At 37.5% G+C, this 17,941-nt stretch overlaps 1 pseudogene; it reads left to right on the top strand.

Moving 5' to 3' along the window:
• The first annotated feature begins 16,386 nt into the window (after positions 1 to 16,386).
• LOC104857755 lies at positions 16,387 to 17,358 on the top strand (annotated as a pseudogene).
• Positions 17,359 to 17,941: the final 583 nt, after the last annotated feature.

The raw sequence follows: 17,941 nt of genomic DNA, 5'->3' as shown, positions 1-17,941 counted from the left end.
TTCTTGACAAGAGAAGCTGATGCCCTTTTAAAAAAAAATTGATTTGTTCATTCAGTGCGAAGACACATTGGTAGAAGAAAAAGGATTTGATTTATTTCACTAATTGGAAATATCTCACTTGTAGTCTGCAAACAAAACTACTTCATGACTTTTAGAGATCTATGATAAATCTACACTGTAAGAGACAGTATAATGAAGGACAGATATTAAAACTAGAATATAAATCCCCTGAGTGATTTTGGCCAGTCTTGCTGATAGCCAAAACCCCAATGCTTGGAATATTGGATGATAACATTTTAGACATTTGTCGAATCGATGAGTAAAATTTTGGAGAAGATGAAATAATAGCAAGTTAGAACATAAGCAGCTCACTGTAATACGGAGATAAATCACAATTTGATAAGATGTGACTTAGAATTTATTTCAGTTCTCAACAAAATTTGATAGCCTGAATGTATGACTGAAGTAACCGAATTCTGCTGCTGCTTTGCATTCCCCACTGGTCCCTTGGGAAGTACTCGCTTTCCATTCGTTCTGTGTGTATTGCCCTTTCGGTTGTTTTTCCATTTTTCAATTTATGGTTCTCAAATCTAAAACATGTTTTATCTCTATACAAACCCTGATTTTTAAATTTTTGATAGGGATGAACACATAAATTCAATACAGAAAGAAAGAAAGAGAAAGAAAGGAAGGAAGGAAGAAAGGAAGAAAAGAAAGAAAAAAAAAATGAAAAGCATGTCCCCAGGTTAAGTCTCAGGCAAGGGGCAACGTGAATATAAGTTATGGGACCATCAGATCTGTGCCAGCTCCTGTTTCATTGCCATGCAAACAGTGTCTCTGCAGTCTGCGCACCTCATCTGTCTTAAAAATGAATCTATGACTGTTTAGATGAATTTATTAACATTATTTATTAATGGGTAGTGCTACTTAGGAGGTCTCTGGACAGTAGGAGCTGCTCAGCAGGATTAAGTTTGGGACATTATGAAATACTTATAACATGAAACTGCTTTGGCTACACTTCTGTTAAGGTTCCAGGGAGAACCTTGACAAAGAAGAGAATGGAAAGGTCACCAGGATGTCAACTTTCTCACTTTTAAAAACAACTGTCTACCAAGATGAACAGATCAATTACACTGAGGTAGCAGCAGAGACAAATATTCAAAGATTCAAGCCACAGGACAGAAAGGAGACAGGCACATCATGTATCTAATTTAACAAACATATATCTAATATATTCCATGAATGTAGCTCCTTCAGATATTTCTGAACACTAATGCATAACAGAAGGAAAGGACACTCCTTTAAATGTAATTGCCCTGGTATTCACTCACTGAGTATAGGAGGCTCAAAATTCAGGAAAAAATTAGCAGAAATTACAATATGTTGCTTATGTTGTTTGACTTATTTTGAAGTTAGACTACACAGTTTTCAAAAAAATAAAAGAGTATAGAGACCACATAAATATTATCCCAGGTAAATGTCATTTTCAGTGTGAGCTTTCAATTCTTTTCAGTTAAAATTAATTGATTTGCTGAAAGAAACTGTTTTATTATCTTCTGTGATAATTGTAACAATAGGCATTCAGGAAGTTCTCAGTAAATACCAATTAGTGCCAAGAATCAAAAACTTTTCTTAGGACTCTATGTTTTCTCAAATTTCATATTTGAACATCAACTCTACTAAGGCTAAAAGTAAATAAAAAATAGTACTTAGTAGTTCTTTTGAAAATTTCTCACTGTTTGTATGTATTCAGTTCTGATTAAATTCGAAATTTCTTGCATGAGGCGAATGGAATAGCACTGTCTTTTGTATTCTCGAATTGTATTGTTTTATTATTGTCTATTGGTGGAGGAGAACGAGAGAAAATATTTTGTTCAGGACTAATAAAAGTTTCCCAGGCTCTGTGAAGACCCATGCGTCAGGCTAGGGACTGAAGCAAAGATTCTGTTATGGTCTTCCCTATGACTGGGTCGCCACTCAGATGTATCTCTGATGTCGCATTAGGAGTTTCTTCCTAATATTTATCTCAGTCTGTGCTCTCTCTGGAATCAATCAATCCCCCAGAAAGCAGCCATCCATCTCCACACTCAAGAAAGAGCTCTTTGCAAGTGCTTTGGGACTTATTTCCTTAACATATTGTAAAAGTGCCTGGTGGACTGGGAATTTAGCTCAGTGTTTCCTCCCCCTGACTTGAAAGCACAAGATCCTGAGTTTGATCCCTGGTACAAAAAAAAAGAATGGTTCCTAGGCTCCATTCAATCATCTTGAGTAAGTGGATGTTAGTATAACTTGGCAGGAGAATACAGAAAGAAACAGTGACAAGGAATCGGGATTAATGCAATCGGACACCTTCTGATTCATTCATAGATGGCAAGGAAGGCTGTGGGGTTTAATGGGGAGAGAAAGATTCTAGATTGGGAGAGCATGTGGATTTGGATTCTGCCTCTACTACTGATTATCTCTAATATCCTGGTGAAAGTTAGTCCAGCTCCATAGGCTCATTTTCCCTATCATGAGCTCTACTTCAAAGAGTAGGAGTTGGTGACTTCAAGTGAGATAACACAGGCATGGTCCTACTACATAGTTAATATTGCATATTTTGTCTTTCATGAAGGCCAGTTTAACCACTGTTTACTCAGTACATTCTCACCTATTTAGGCATAACTATTATCCTTTTCTAATAAATATGTCTGCTAAAACCAAAAGAAAATATAAGTTTCTAGTATCCCAAAGAGTCAAAAATTATTTCCATTATGTTCACTGAAAATAAAATATGAGTAAGCTAATTCAAAAATTTGTGAGTACTTCTAGTTGTTGCATGAACCTTGCACAAAGGAGAGTGTGAATAATCTATCCCTTTATTCTCTTCCTCCTTGGAGACATTCAGAGACTGTAAAATATTATTTGGTATGTGAAATCACAGCCCTGCACTCTTTTGTTTCCCTGAAGAAATGACCAAGGTGTGTATTTTCCATTGTTTGATAAGGCTTTAGTTTCTGTTTTGGAGGGGGAGACAAGTGCAGTACATGAGACAACACGATCTCCTTTTCATTCACAAGCCTGGTGCAGAAAGAAAGGAAGTGGCCTGGATACCACGAGCTCCTAAAGGACAGGCTTCCAGAAGGGCAGGCTAGTGAGATCTGAGAGAGTGGCACTTTTCTTTGGGGAAAAGGACTTGACGGGCATTGGTTTTTCAAAATATAACAGAGACATTTTCCTGATTACTCAGGAGAACTGAGTTCCACTGTGTAGCAAAACAAACAAACAAAGTTTTTAAAAGACCATTACATTTCACCTCTTTGTTTTTTCTCATTCTGTGCACCCAAGTTGGAATTCTCTATTTCTCTTCATCTGTCCTAATCCAAAATTTAAATGGTCCTAAACCTTCCCTAAATGTGGCAAACCCAAATGCACTCTTCTTTGTAAGTTGACAAGTAGTTGTGCTGCCTGCCTCTCTCCTCTTGGCACTTAACCAGGTAAGGGCAGGTCTGATAGTTTTTTTGTTTTGTTTTTGCAATAATGTTAAATTTACTATACAGAAAAAATGGCTTTTTCCAATCCAGATGGTCATCTTCAGGGTGCCACTTGGTCTAATCCTGAGAACTTGCTCTGTATGTTTTGCTTTTGAAATGGGTGTTCAGTGCTATGTGTAATCTGATATTTCTTGTCAACTTCATTTGTATTGTCTGGCAAGTCATGCAGAAGGATCAGAAACATACTTGCTCTGATTTGTGACATCATTGCCTTCAGTGCGCTTGCAAGAGTGAATGTCTTCTGCAATCTGGGCACCCGTGGGAATGTGCAAAGCCAATTTCTGCTTCAGGTTGAGTCTTAGATTGACTTGAATGATCAAAGTATTTGTGTCTTTTATTGATTTTTTAAAAAGCTATATTTACTTGAAATTTACAAGCAGATGTTAGAGAATGGAAGGAATCCTTTATATTGAGTTAATTAGTAAGACTTTGGAATAATGAAAATAAAACTGGGGCTCTCATTTTTTAATCATTGTAAACAATTCACTGTCCTGATTTATTTTACCAGGAAGCTGGATCCTAATGCCATGAGAAACAGGCAATGGTCCTCAGTTCTTGTCTCTAAGGAAATACATCAGATAAGACATATAGGCAGCTACACAGAATATAGGCAGTTATTGCAAAGGGATAGGTCTGCAGAGCAACAGAGAGAGGAGACTGTACCTTCAAGAGTGAAGGTGGGTGAGCACCAAGATGGCAGTTACCCCAAATTCAGGCCCATACTACATGTGTAAGAATAAAGGTTCCTCAGAAATATAATTTCCTTTCCCTGAAGTCATTGTTCTGATAAAGGAAAATAGGGCTGTTCTAACCAACATCAGGAGGAAGAAGATTTCTATTTATTCCCTAGGTGGAATGTTTCCCTTCAAATTGTTTTGAGACCTTGATTTTGCCACACCCTCCCCCAGGTCTGGACTTGGTCTGAGCCCTAGGCCTTATCAGCACAATCAGAGTAAGTTATGGTTTTTTAGGCCACAGCTTGAAGGCATCAGTTCCTTTGAATTTTATCTACAGGTAGAAGCTAAGAAAAAGAAGGAAAAGGGACAAAACGTCACATCTCCTTTTCATAAATCCTCTTTTGCAGTTCCTACACACCTCTCTCCAGGCAGCCTAGTCTAACTTCCTGCCTAACGATGAGAGTGGTCCGTATCTCAAAATAAGTTTTGCTAAAAGCATTTTCTTTGAGTTTATAGATAAGTTCCAACAATTTGAGGAAGGAGATATGATCAGAACGTTGAGTCCTATTATTACTAAGCAATGTCTCAAGACTACCAGTTCATCCACCTTTCTAAACTAGCACGCAAGGAGTTAGGATCCACCCCAGAGTCTGCAAGCACTCCAGGGAAATTGCTTTTCTTCTTTCAACAGGAACAAGTGCTGCATGGTCCAGGCAATCTCCTTGTCTACCATCTTCTCCCTCTGACAAAAGAAAATCACCTCAGCCCGTCAGCAACTGTGTTGAAGCAGTAGTTCTAATCCCATGCCCTTAGATGCTGTTTTCCGTAGTATTCAAGAAGGGTCCTCCCTGAAGGAGTCTCAGACCCTCTCTCCCTCATAGGGATGGTCTTCCTAGAGAGGGTCGACGGATGTGAGGCCGAAGTTCATTGTCACCCTCTTGGCCCTTTCTTCCCATTAGCATTCGTGACTAGCTGAAATTCAGTATGCTTTACTCATTCTGTCTGCCCTGACTCCAAGGTATCCCCCATGAGGGCAGGTTCCTTTGTGCGAATGACTAGGTCTGAATGTCCAGTGTTTCGAATGGGGCCAGCATGGAGCAGGCACTGAGGAGATGCTTGTTGAGTGAATGCATGAATTCATGGCTGAACATCTGGGGAGCCACGCTATGGAGGTGGCCAGGACGACACAGAGCACGTCCCACTTTCCTGAGCCCGGCCCCCAATGATTAGGTTGCCACTGCTACTGTCTAGCTTTTCCTGAAAGTGTCTGTGAAGGTTCCAAAAGCCATTTGAAATACTTAAATGTCCAGACAGGGCTGTCTGCTGAAGGAGAATCTAAGGAAGACAAGGTGTAATGGCCACAAAAGCTGCAGAAATCACTGAAAATAGAAAGCTACCACTTCATCACTAGTCCACCCATTCCTTCACTCAACCGCTTTCCACCACTTACTGTACGCTGGAGAATGTGTTAGCTGTAGTCGAGGCTATGACGGTGAGCAAAGCCTCCCCAAGTTCTCACAAACAATTTATAGTTTATTGCAAATTCTCCAAACTTCCGATGTTAAACAATGGTTCCCTAGACTGATACGAGTTTTGTATCAGAGTTTCTATCCTGGTGACAATACAATCATATAGTCACGCTATTATCCGTCTCATCTTCTAACCACTCTACCTCCCCTCCACTGCAGACCCTTTCTCCTTCGTATTTCTAGGCCTGAAATGCCCTGTCTCAATTCCCTTACTGAGTGTGATTTTTTTCCAAACTATCTGCATATTGCTCTCAGAATTTACTGTGCTGTTTTCTAATTATTTTCATGTTAATCTTTTTTTCACTTCACTAAAATCTTTTCAAAATAAATTGAGTTCTTTATTGTTGTTATTCTTCAATTTTTAACACTGAAACACTCTCTGATATATAGAATAATACATGATATGAACCAATTCATAAATAAATGAATGAAATTGTAGCACTCTACTAAATGATGGGAAAATTTTGAAATTAGATTTGTTTTTTTTTGTTGTTTTGTTTTGTTTTGTTTTGTACCAGGGATTGAACTTGGGACCTTGCACTTGCAAGGCAGGTGGTAGAACCACTGAGCTAAATCCCTGACCTGATACTGTCATTCTCTGAGAATTTTATTCCTATGCATTTAATTTATGATATGAGCTTTTATCTTTCCAGTTTCCTTGTAATTTCTGTGCTTATGTATAGGTGAGAAATTTGAGCTTCACTGCCTCAGCATTGCTGCCTCCAATGTGTGAGTGAGAAATGTAACACACTGAATGTCAGAAATTCTGCAACATAACCTCTTAATGTACATGGTGTGATCAAAATATACTATGAATGTTTAAATTAAAAAAAAAACTTTTCACAGTAAAAGACATTGCTATTAAACCTCTTCAATACTACCTTAGTTTCAAACACCCTCATCCCATCATGTTTGCTACTTTCTGAAGCAGTTCTGTAAGTCCTCTTCCCTGAGTGTCTGGAGGGGTTCTGCAGTGGCTGCCTTGATATTCTGAACAGATTCAAACATTTACCTTTCATGGTCATTCTGGCTTTGGGGAAGAGCCAGAGGCCACATGGCGCCAGATAGGGTGGCAAAGATGGCATTGACAGTAGTCACTGTGTTTTTTACCTTACCTCGTGAAGACACTCACAACAGGGGACCAGAACGGCTTCACAAAGTGCCAGGAACCATGAGGTAAGTGTGTTTAAAGCAATGGGGGATATTCTGAGGGCTGGGGTGGGTTAGTGGCAATGTATCTTTTACTGCAGCAAATTATTAAAGATGTAAACATTCACTGTGTTTCAATCATGCCTCATACTTTATAACTCTGTCCTCGCATCTTGCTCCATTCCGTAGGGCTTGCACCACCGTGAGGATGACTCGTCTCCTTAACGTCTACCAGAGTGTTTCTGTTAGGATTTCTATTTTATTTGATTTAAAAATCTATTCAGTCACCCAATTTCACAAACATTTATAGAGCGTTTAATAGGCAGTTGTTCTGGGACTGCAGCGAGAAAATATACCAGCTTAAAAATTTTATGAGAGCAAATATGTATTTCAGAAACTTTCTACCTATTTAATATCCCAAAGGCTCAATATCGCAGTCTCCACTGTCATTTCTGTTTTCCTGAAAAATTACCTTTCAGTAGGTAAATTGGTCATCATAACTCACATTGGCCAGCGTGTCTTTAAATAGCATGAAATGTGTAGCTGAGCAATAGTAAATATGTACAATATTGCTTCCCTTGAATTTATTAGCTCATTGTGTTTTTAATCCTTTTACTGGAAAACATCATAAGAAACAGCAAGAGCAGCTGGAATGGTACAGGGATTTTAAGGAACCAGTAGAGCCCTGCTCTCATAATTATCAGCTCTTGGACAATTTCTTTAAATGTATTCTCCCACTACTGTTGCCACCCCAACCTCCATGCGTATTGTTTGGCAGATGGGATATGAATATGAACTGAATATGTACATATGCATCTATATAGCACATGTGCTGAATTGTTTTAATACAATCACAAAGCAACTGTCTTATTGAATTGTAACAATTATTTCTTGACTTCAACATTCATATGTTCCAATTTTACATGTACAGTATTTTTTTTCTTTTTCTGAATATAGATTAAAATGTGGCATACACTGAAATTGGTTAATAATGCCATTAATAATTATGACACAATATGTCCCTTCTCCTGTAATGTCCCCCCCACCCCTGTATCTCATACTTACCATTTGTTCTCTAAATCTTTGCAGGGTCTGGAGTACACTGATCGCATCTCAGTGGTCTCATAGTGTGTGTTTTCTATTCTTTTTTACTTCTTGTAAATTGGTGGTTGGATATAACATGGCAATAGGATTCGGTTTCAACTTTTAAAAAAAATGTGTTCAAAGGTAGGGGTTTAATCTTCCGTCACATGACAAGTGATATTTGTTGTCTTTGTTTCTGCGATGTCTTGCTACTGTTGATCAGTTTCTCAATCCATTCCATTACTTGTAGCTGTGAAAACATATTACTCTAAAACCAGCTTTGATTGTTGTATTTCTTAAACTATTTCTATAAAAGGGAATTTTACTTCCTTCCTTTGCTGTTTTTCAAATGATACCATTAGTGTAGAGAACTCATCATAAATACCCAACTCTTTCCCTTCACTTGCCATGTTTCAAAATGAATCAGTTCATTAACATTTATCAGAAATTATCCTTTTTTTCCTCTTCCTGATGTTATGGTGAGACAATAAGTTTAAATATATGTGTTATTTCACAGCACTGGGATTATTATTATTGCCCAGAATGTCCTAAATTTGAGCTGTGGGAAATGTTTCCGATTTCCTTGGAGACTTTGAGATACAGCCCTTCTGCACTTTGATGGATGACTTCTTTTTGGGTGTTACAAATGAATCTAATATATTTTATTTCTCAACTCTAGGATTAGCTGTTGCTGCAAAGATCACTTGTTTATTATAGCAGCAAATGACATTTGAAAAACTTCATCTACATTCTTAGGGTGGTCATTGCTTTTAGCTCAGTACATTTTCCAGGCCTTTCTGTGGACAGAAAGAGTTAAATTGAATACTTTTTTAAAAGAAAAAATATTAAAGAACAATTATTGATACTTTCTATTAAAATGTAGCCTAAAGATTTTGCTTAATATCTAGTCTATTCATGCTGTCATAGGAAAATACCTTAGACTGGGTTATTTATAATGACATACTTTATCGCTCATGGTCCCAGAGGCTGGGAAACCCCTGATGTAGGAGCTGCAGGTGCCGTATCTATTGAGCTCTCACTTGACTTCAGAGCTGCTGCCTTCCACCGTGTGTCCACAGGGCAGAAGGGCAACAGATAACAAGCCCCCTCAAGCTTCCTGGGAGGAATACTGACCCCACTCCTGCGGCCTCTGACGCAGGCTGGATCACCTCCTACAAGCTGTACTTTCTCATACTTTCACTTTGGGGTTTAAGTCTCAGTTCAGAAATGTTGCTGGAATGAACATTCCAACTGCAGCACTTAATTTTTTCTATTTTACATTTGTTTGCTTTTTCTTCTAAAACGAGAATCCTGACAAATACACAGGGAAGGTTGGAATTTAAATAATGCATATTCATCTACTTTATCCCACATTGAATACGTTATTTATCAACTAGAGATGTTCATTAGAACATGTTAGTGTTTGTCCTTCTATTTTTAAATATTTTCACATTTGTCTATAACATATGCCTGTATACCTTTCCTCTTTTTTAGATAAATATTATAAAGTAGACTCTCTCTAACTTTTCTGCTTTATTTACTGTATCTTTAGTTATTTTTTAAAAGAATTATATTTTTGTTTCAATGATAACCTTATAATACTATTAGGTTCCCTCTCTCCTTCTCTTGGTTACTATCTATCAATTCATCTTTTTTTTTTAATTGAGTTTATTGGTACATTTAGGGATACAGTACAGTTACATTCATTGTTGGGATCATGTACCTTTACATGGCAAGTCTTGATTCTCATTTTTTCCCCTTACCTCTGCCCTCCCTTCACCCCCTCCTCCCCTCCCCATCTACAAACACTTTATTTTCATCTTTTCATTCTCTCACATTTTTTTCTTTTCCCTTTTTGTTCTTCCCCTACGTATCACACCTTCCCTACACCTTTAGCTCCTTTCCTCCCATTTCTAAATGTCAGTAATCTTATTAGAATCTTATGCATTGTTGCAGAATATTCACACCAGGGAAACTATTTGGTATTTACACATGTGGGGCTTATTTATTTCACTTAGGAGTATATCTTCAATATGTATCCATTTTCCTATGAATGAATCTATTCTCTCGCTCTTTATGGCTGAGTAATATTCCATTTTATAGAAAAACCACAACTTCTTTATCCAGTTTCCAACGGATGGGCAAATAGGTTGTTTCCAAGATTTAGCTATTACAAACTGTGCCGCTATAAACATGGGTGCACATACTTCTCTGTGATATGATTCTTTTAGTTCTCTTGGAAAGATACCCAACAGAGGGATGGCTGGGTCAAATGGAACCTCCAGTCCAAGCTCTTTGAGGTATCTCCATATTGATTTCCATAGTGGTTGCACTAGTCTGCACTCCCACCAACAATGGAGGAGGGTTCCTTTCTCCCCACAACCCCGCCAACATTTGTTATTGTGTGATTTCTTGATAGCAGCCATTCTTTGTGGGGAAGGATATATAAAGAACTCAAAACAATCAGTCCCCCCAAATATAAAGACCCGATCCAAAAATGGGCATCCGAAATGAACAGACATTTCTCATACAAAGAAGTAAAAGCAGCAAGAAAATATATGAAAAAATGTTCCACATCACTGGTCATTCGAGAGATGCAGATGAATTCATTTTGATAATTAATTTTAAAAAGAACCAGAATCTTGCTCGTTTCTCCTAACTTTGTCACCTAATGTTACTACTTGATATTCTTTCATTTTTGGCTGTTTTCTTTTAGTTGCTCTGTGTATTTTTATTGAAGAATTTAAATATAATAAAAAACCATATAGTCTCTACCTCTGCTTCTCAATTAGTAAACTAATATGTAACTTACTCTTAAAGAACATTATTGAGAATTTACAGTAAGGAGAAAAGAAATCAATTTATTATTTCGTTTCCACTAACAGTATTTTCAATTCAAAGGGAACTAATCCTTAAACATGTTGCATTCAGATAGAAAGTGAAAAAATCTGTAGAGCCTTGATGTCAAAAACTAAATGTTGGGCAGGGGATTTAGCTCAGTGGTTCTGCCACCTGCCTCACAAGCGCAAGGGCCTGAGTTCAATCCCCGGTACCAAAAAACCCCCCAAAACAAAAACTAAATGCTAATCAGATTTGGGCCTTAACATTATAGATTTCTAGGTAATTCCCATTCTCCTAAAGGTTAAGGTACTGTGAAAAATTTGGGACTTTTGGTATTTTTTTCAAATGCAATTGATAATATTTTAACTTGTTCCTTTATTTTAAAAAGTTATTCTCACAATTAATAAAAGAAATAATGAAGTACTTTCTAATGCATGAGAATTAAAGATATACTGAATAACTATAAATTCTGTCTTTCAAAATTAATTAGATTTTATGTTGGATGAAAAATTATTACCCTAGAAAATAGTGGATCGCTCCAGTTTGGTGTGATCAATAGTTGTGCATTGGGTGGGGGTGGGGGTGTCTCTGAGTTTGAAACTAGAAAAAAAAAGGAACACAAGGTCTTTGTAATGAGGAGAGAGCTTGTATATTCTTCAAACACATCCCAGTAACCAGTTCATCTCTTACGTGGGTAATCCTTTCTCCAGATCCTTTAACCTTATGCTCAACCTTTGTGCTGTGGAAGAAAGTCTACTCCAAGGCTTTCTGCCTGCCTCTGTGTGACTCAGGCTGTACCTTTGTGCTTGGGACTCAGGTGCAATCACTGGCTTCCAGCACTGCAGTTCCCTTTTCAGAAAAACTCAAAAGGAGAAGACCAACTCTGGTGACAAACACAGAATAGCTCTTCTGTTATAAATGAGAAATTATTCTCTTCAAACTGTTTGGTTCTAAAAGGTAGTTAAAAGTACATTTAAAGGTAAAGAAAAATATATCTACATATTTTCCACTTCTGGAGTTTTACAATCCTCTTTATGCTTTCTGGAGAATGTTTTATGAGACAGATTAGAGGGATTTTTTTTCTTCTTTGCAGTAAAAGTCCACCTCTGCCGCTATCTGTGCCTTGGTCTCTGTCTTGCAGAGTTGTGTAGGATGAAAAGAATGCCATCTTGGAAAACATTTTCTGCATTACTCTTTTGTCCCCACTCGCAATTTCTTTCTGTTTTCCCAAAGCCCACCAAAGAGACATGTTGGCCAGGGCAGCTCAGATAGAAGATTATTCACACTTTGAACGTGTCCCACAATTCTTCATCTCCCAGAGACGTGTGTTCTTAGTGTCTGGTCGACCACAAGAAGCAGACAGATTCTTCCTGACTCTGCAGTGCTGAGAGCCCACACCACGGTGCCAGCAAGGCGAGCTCTGGGGTTCAGTCACATCCCAAACAGGGCCAGCCCTGTTCCAGGCTCCTTCCTCATGGCTTGGTTAAAGGAGGAATTTCCCAGACCCTTCACTCTGCCTTTCAGAGATAATTTCTCTTTCATAAAGGCTGACATAATGACACTGCCACCTACTCCTAATGCAATGATAATGAAGGTGATTTTCCATAGAATAACAAACTCTGAGCTGGGAATTTAAGCAGAAATAGAAAATGTAGCACCACCTCAGAGCAAGCTGATGCACACTGATAACACACCCAGACTTCCGTGCCTTACTCCTCAGCGTGCACTTGGAAGACGTAATTATTTCTTATCTCCTCTTACAGTGCCTTCAACATCCAATTTCATCTTATTGCTCCAGCCTTACTGGCCTCAGCACATGAAGTTCCCTTCCCACACCAGGGTCTTTTCCGGCTTTTCTCTCTGCTTAGAATTCACTGTCTGTGATCTGTCACCAGATCTTCCCCTGGGCGCCTCCTCCGGTCACTAAATTCCCAGAGGTTCTCTCTCGTATCTAAGGTGGTCCTGTTCACTCACTAACTAACCATCTTATCACATTTCTTCATAAGCTCTGAACTGATTTTATCAGTTTGATTATTTTGCAAACTCAAATATGAGGCAATATGCTTCATTATGTTCATTTAGCACGCGCAGCAAGGTCTCCAGCCCTTCCATCAGTAAACACTGTGCTGAATAAGTGATCATTCTGTATTTTCTGCTTTTCCATGGCAGTAGATTCCTAGCCTGAAAAGGTATTTTAAAATCAAGAGCATTTGATTTTTCTTGAATATAACTCTTACATCAAGTAGTAAATAAGTATCCAAAATGTGAATGTGCTCTTGCAAAAATCCCAAACTCTGATAAAGGCCAGAGGAGGCATTAATGATCTCTGGAAGAATCCAAAGTGACAACATGGTTCTTTCTAGATAACTCATTAATTGGCTAAAATGACTTTGGTGACACAAGCTCTACTCCCTCCAAAGCAATCTAGAAAGTACAACTGAGAAAGTGGCATCAGTAAATTTTTGTTAGACTGGGTGATTTTAAATGTTGATATTATTTGGTGGTTGATAACCAATATGCATATTATATGTTCTTGGGGGTATTTCAGAATACATGAGATTACCGCAGCCTTTGATACAGTGTGATAAAAATAGATTTACAGGACTTGCTTGCCTTTAGGTAATTTTCAAAGGTTTGGTGCAGTGGTGAAACTGCAGAGGAAAACAGGGAACAGTCTCCTACCTTCCTCAAAGAAAATTTGTCCAGTGACTTCCTAGAGTTAATTATCATCATTTGGCCAAACTGGTAGAAGGATCTGGAGCTTCTACCCTTGTATGTGTAAAGAACTTTATTATGTTGCTATAAACCTTGGGTCTGCATGTTGAATTAGCATATTTGAGTGGTTGTCGGGGAAATTTTGGAAAAGCAAATCCAGTTACCAGTTGGCTGCACCAGAAAGATCGGAATCCTCTTAGCATTCAGTTGGTCTGGTAACAAAGTACCCTCTCCAGCCTGCTTCGCTGTTTGGCTGTGTAAAGCAGTCTCCATTTCACGGCCCATCCAAGGGGAGTTTCTGCTGGAATACGCGTTCAGACATGGTGGCCGGAAGAAGCTCACTAGTGTCGTAGTTGATTGAGTCTGTTTCTGCCTTTCCTTCAAGGTCCTGCTGTTGTATGAAAATGTGAGAATGTGAGTGATGTCTTCCACTGAAGACTAAACTCTGTCTTCCCTCTGTGCCAAGAGTTTTGGGGAAATGATTGTTAAGTCAGCACAGTATTTCTTCTGCCCATTTCCACTCAAAAATATGCTAAGCTAAAAAAAAATTTAAAGATCAGATACAAGGGGTGATCAAAAACTATGGTGAATGTTTGAATATTAAAAAAATTATCACAGCAAAAGATAACATTGTCATTGAATCCCCCCCCCCTCCGCCCCACCCCCCGCCGCCGTAAAAGAATCCCTTAATATTTTGGAAACAACGAAACACATTAATCACCGACTTCCACAGAGCTAATGGGTTATACTATAGAACAACTTTTGCAAAAAGAATATACACTTGAAGAAAAATGCTACTTTTCTAACATAAATTGGCCAGTTTGAAGGTAACTTATAATATCGTAGTTTTCTTTTTTTTTTTTTTTTTTTTTTTTTTTTTTTTTTTTTTTTTGGTTTTTTGAGACAGGGTCTCACTGTGTAGTTGAGTCTGACCTGGAACTCATTATATAGCCCAGGTTGGTCTCGAACTCCCAGCAATCCTCCTGCCTCAGCCTCCCAAGTGCTGGGATTACAGGTGTGCGCCACCACGCCCGGCATAGTTTTCTTTTCTATTAATCCCCCACCTCTACCCTTTCTTTTTTGTGAGCAAGTTCTAAAGCCTGGACTCCCTTGAAAAACTTTTTCTTTCCAACAAATTAATTTCCTTTTCCAAATAATTTCATCTCTTTAATATTTCCTTTACAAGTGAAAATCAAAGATAATGAATTCCATGATTCAAATGTGTTAAAACATTTATGAAATTTTTGTATTTTAGAAAAATGTATGTTTCACTGTCTTGAACAAGACAGACAGATGGTTCATCCTAATGCACAAGTTTAGTGAAGCATAGTTATAGTTGTCTGTGTGTTATAAATTCAACATAAATACAATAAAAAGGAGAGAATTTAGGACAGTATTGGAAAGCTTCATTCAAGAGCATAAAATCACAATAATATAGTATTATCATTGATAAACACAATTGTGTAGAGATCGCCATTATAACTCAAACTATAATGCAATCCCAATTACATTTCCAACCACATAATTTCAGAACTAAACAATTTTGAACAAATATATTGTAAAATTTGTATGCAAGAATAATGAAGGACAAATAGATAAATCAATTTAAAAAATAAAAGAATGAGGAATTGTCCAATCAGATTTTTACAACTAATACTTAAACTCTATGCTAACACAGATGAAATTAGTATAGGAACAGCAAAATTGAACAGAGGAGCAGAATAGTCATCTTACAAAAAGGTCTATGTGAATTTAAAAAAAATGTTGATGAAACTAGAACTACAAAAAGTGAGCTAAGATTGGGAAGGCTGGATCAACTATCAACAAAGAAAAACCATAATGGTACATAAGATCCTAATGATATAATTGACAATGTGAAATAGGAAGAAAAGGGCTAAAGGTACAGGGAAAGTGGGAATGGTAGAGGAAATGTAATAAGGGAAAAGAAAAAATATGAGAAAATGAAAAAATAGAAATAAAGTGTTTGTAAATGGAGAGAGTAGGAGGGGATGAAGGGAGGGCAATGACAAGGGGAAAAAATGAGAACCAAGACCTGTCATATAAAGGTACAAGATCCCAATGATGAATGTAACTGTACTGTGTACCTAAAATGTACCAATAAACTCAATGAGAAAAAAAAAATCAGGGCCAGGGATTTAGCTCAATGGTTTTGCCACCTGCCTTGCAATAAGGTCCCAAAATGATTCCTGGTAAAAAAAAAAAATCAAAGTCAGATTTTTATCTTATACCATAAATAAGAAATTTAAATGTAAAAATATAATTATGTCTAATAGAAAAATTTTATGACAGCACCTCTGTAAGATAATGGAAAGATTTTTAAAAAGATCTCAAAAGTATAAATCACACAGTAAAAAAGAGATCAATTTATTATTAGGATGAAAGCTTCAAGCCACTGAACAGACATAATTAATACATAAATGAACATCTAGGAAAATATATTTGTATTTCTTAAAACAAGAAAATAAAGATATATATATTATATACATTGAAATCCTTGAAAAACAGTAAAAAAATAAGGCAAGATACTCCACAGAAAAATGACAGAAAGATTTTCATGGGCAATTCATGGATGAGGAAATTCAAATAGACAAAAAGAACATTAGAATGCTGAAAATTGTGGCAAATTTTAGAAACACAAGTTGAAATGAGATAACAGACATGTCAGCCTGAATTGCAAATCTTAGAAAATGTACAATAACAATTCTTGAAATGAAAGGACCTGGCCAGTAGCATGCGTTGAATTGACAAAAAAGGGCTATAAAAGATATTCGACCAAAACTGTTGAGAAGAAGTTGGCTAATTTGATAAATGCTGAGGAACAAATCATTGAAGGACTGCATGCAACAACTATTCTACAGCTTCAGTAAAAATGATAAGGACTGGCAGTGAGTTGTCGAGCGAATCGCAGTGCTGGGTGTTCTATTGAACCTTGCAAACTATCGTCAAGGAGGTCTTGGTTCTACGTGTTGCCCAGTAGCTCTGTTACCAAAAGACACTCTACCCTTCTTAGAGCTTAAAGAATCATGCCATCTCTGCATTCCTGTTTTAGATATTATTTTATTCCTAATGACAGACGTTCTATTAGGCTGTGAGGAACAACAAGAAGAAAATGGCAAATGCCTCTGTGTTCTTGTTGCTGGACCAGATATGGGGTGACGTCTACTCATAAGACAGGCTGGCCTATTAGCTGAAATGGCCCAAATGGGTTGTTATGCTGAAGTAGTAGGGTCACACCAGTTGATAGAATGTTTACTAGACTCAATGCCTCAGATAAAATAATGTCTGAGGAAAGTCCTTTTTTTTTTTTGGCTGAATTGAGTGAAACTCCAGCTTACTAAGGCATGCAATAACACATTCTCTGGTGCTGGTGGGTGAATTAGGATGAGGTACTGCAACATTTGACAATAATAACAAAGGTAGTTATTAAAGAACTTTCTGAGACCATAAGGTGTCCTGCATTGTTTACTCCTCAATATCACTAATTAGTAGGAGATTATTCTAAAAATGTTGCTGTGCACTCCAGACATATGGAATCCTTGGTAGAAAATGAGTGTGAAGACCCCAGTCAAGAGAGTATTACCTTTCTCTATAAATTCACTAAAAGAGGTTGGTCCAAGAGCTATGGCTTTAATGCAGCAAAGCTTGCTAATCTCCCAGAGGAAGTTGTTCAGAAGAGACATAGAAAAGCAAGAAAATTTGAGATGAATCAGTCACTCTTAACAGTTTTGGGAAATTTGCCTGGCTGCTAGAGGGGTGTCTGTAGATGCTGAAGCTCTCCATAAGCTGCTGACTTTGATTAAGAAATTGTAGACTACGTTGAAGGGTTTGCCTGGACTTTTGACAAAGGTGGTAACTTCAGACAAAATTATGATTCAATAAACTTTATTAAAAAAGAATAGCTGCTGATGAGAACTTTGAGAAAGAATTCCCAGGCCAAGCTTCTGTATATATGAGGTAGTACAAATCACATTTTTTTTGTTTTGTTTTGTTGTTGTTGTTTTTGTTGTTGTTTTTTGAGATAGGGTCTCACTATGTAGTTGAGACTGACTTGGAACTCACTGTGTAGCTCAGGCTGGTCTCAAACTCACAGCGATCCTCCTGCCTCAGCCTCCTGAGTGTTGGGATTATAGGTGTGTGCCACCATACCCAGCTAAATCACATTTTTGAAAAAGAAAGTCTGATTGTTTAAAACAATCTGGAAATATTTAACACAGTTTAAAGTGCATTATCATCTTTAGGCAACACCCTGGATAGAAAAACCAATTAGTTCATAGATTGTAAAGTACCTAAAGCTATTTATTCTGATTCCAGTCATGGTAGTGGAGAGCAGGAGAACAGTAGATGTCCATGAGGAGAAGGAGGTGATAGAACGTGGTCATTGCAGGCAATGCGG

The sequence above is a fragment of the Fukomys damarensis genome, unplaced genomic scaffold (genome assembly GCF_012274545.1).
Source record: "Fukomys damarensis isolate Sample0158 unplaced genomic scaffold, DMR_v1.0_HiC HiC_scaffold_27, whole genome shotgun sequence".
Classification (NCBI taxonomy): Eukaryota; Metazoa; Chordata; class Mammalia; order Rodentia; family Bathyergidae; genus Fukomys; species Fukomys damarensis.
Note: the sequence above shows the minus strand (reverse complement) of the source record. Positions and strands in the feature narration are given on the sequence as shown.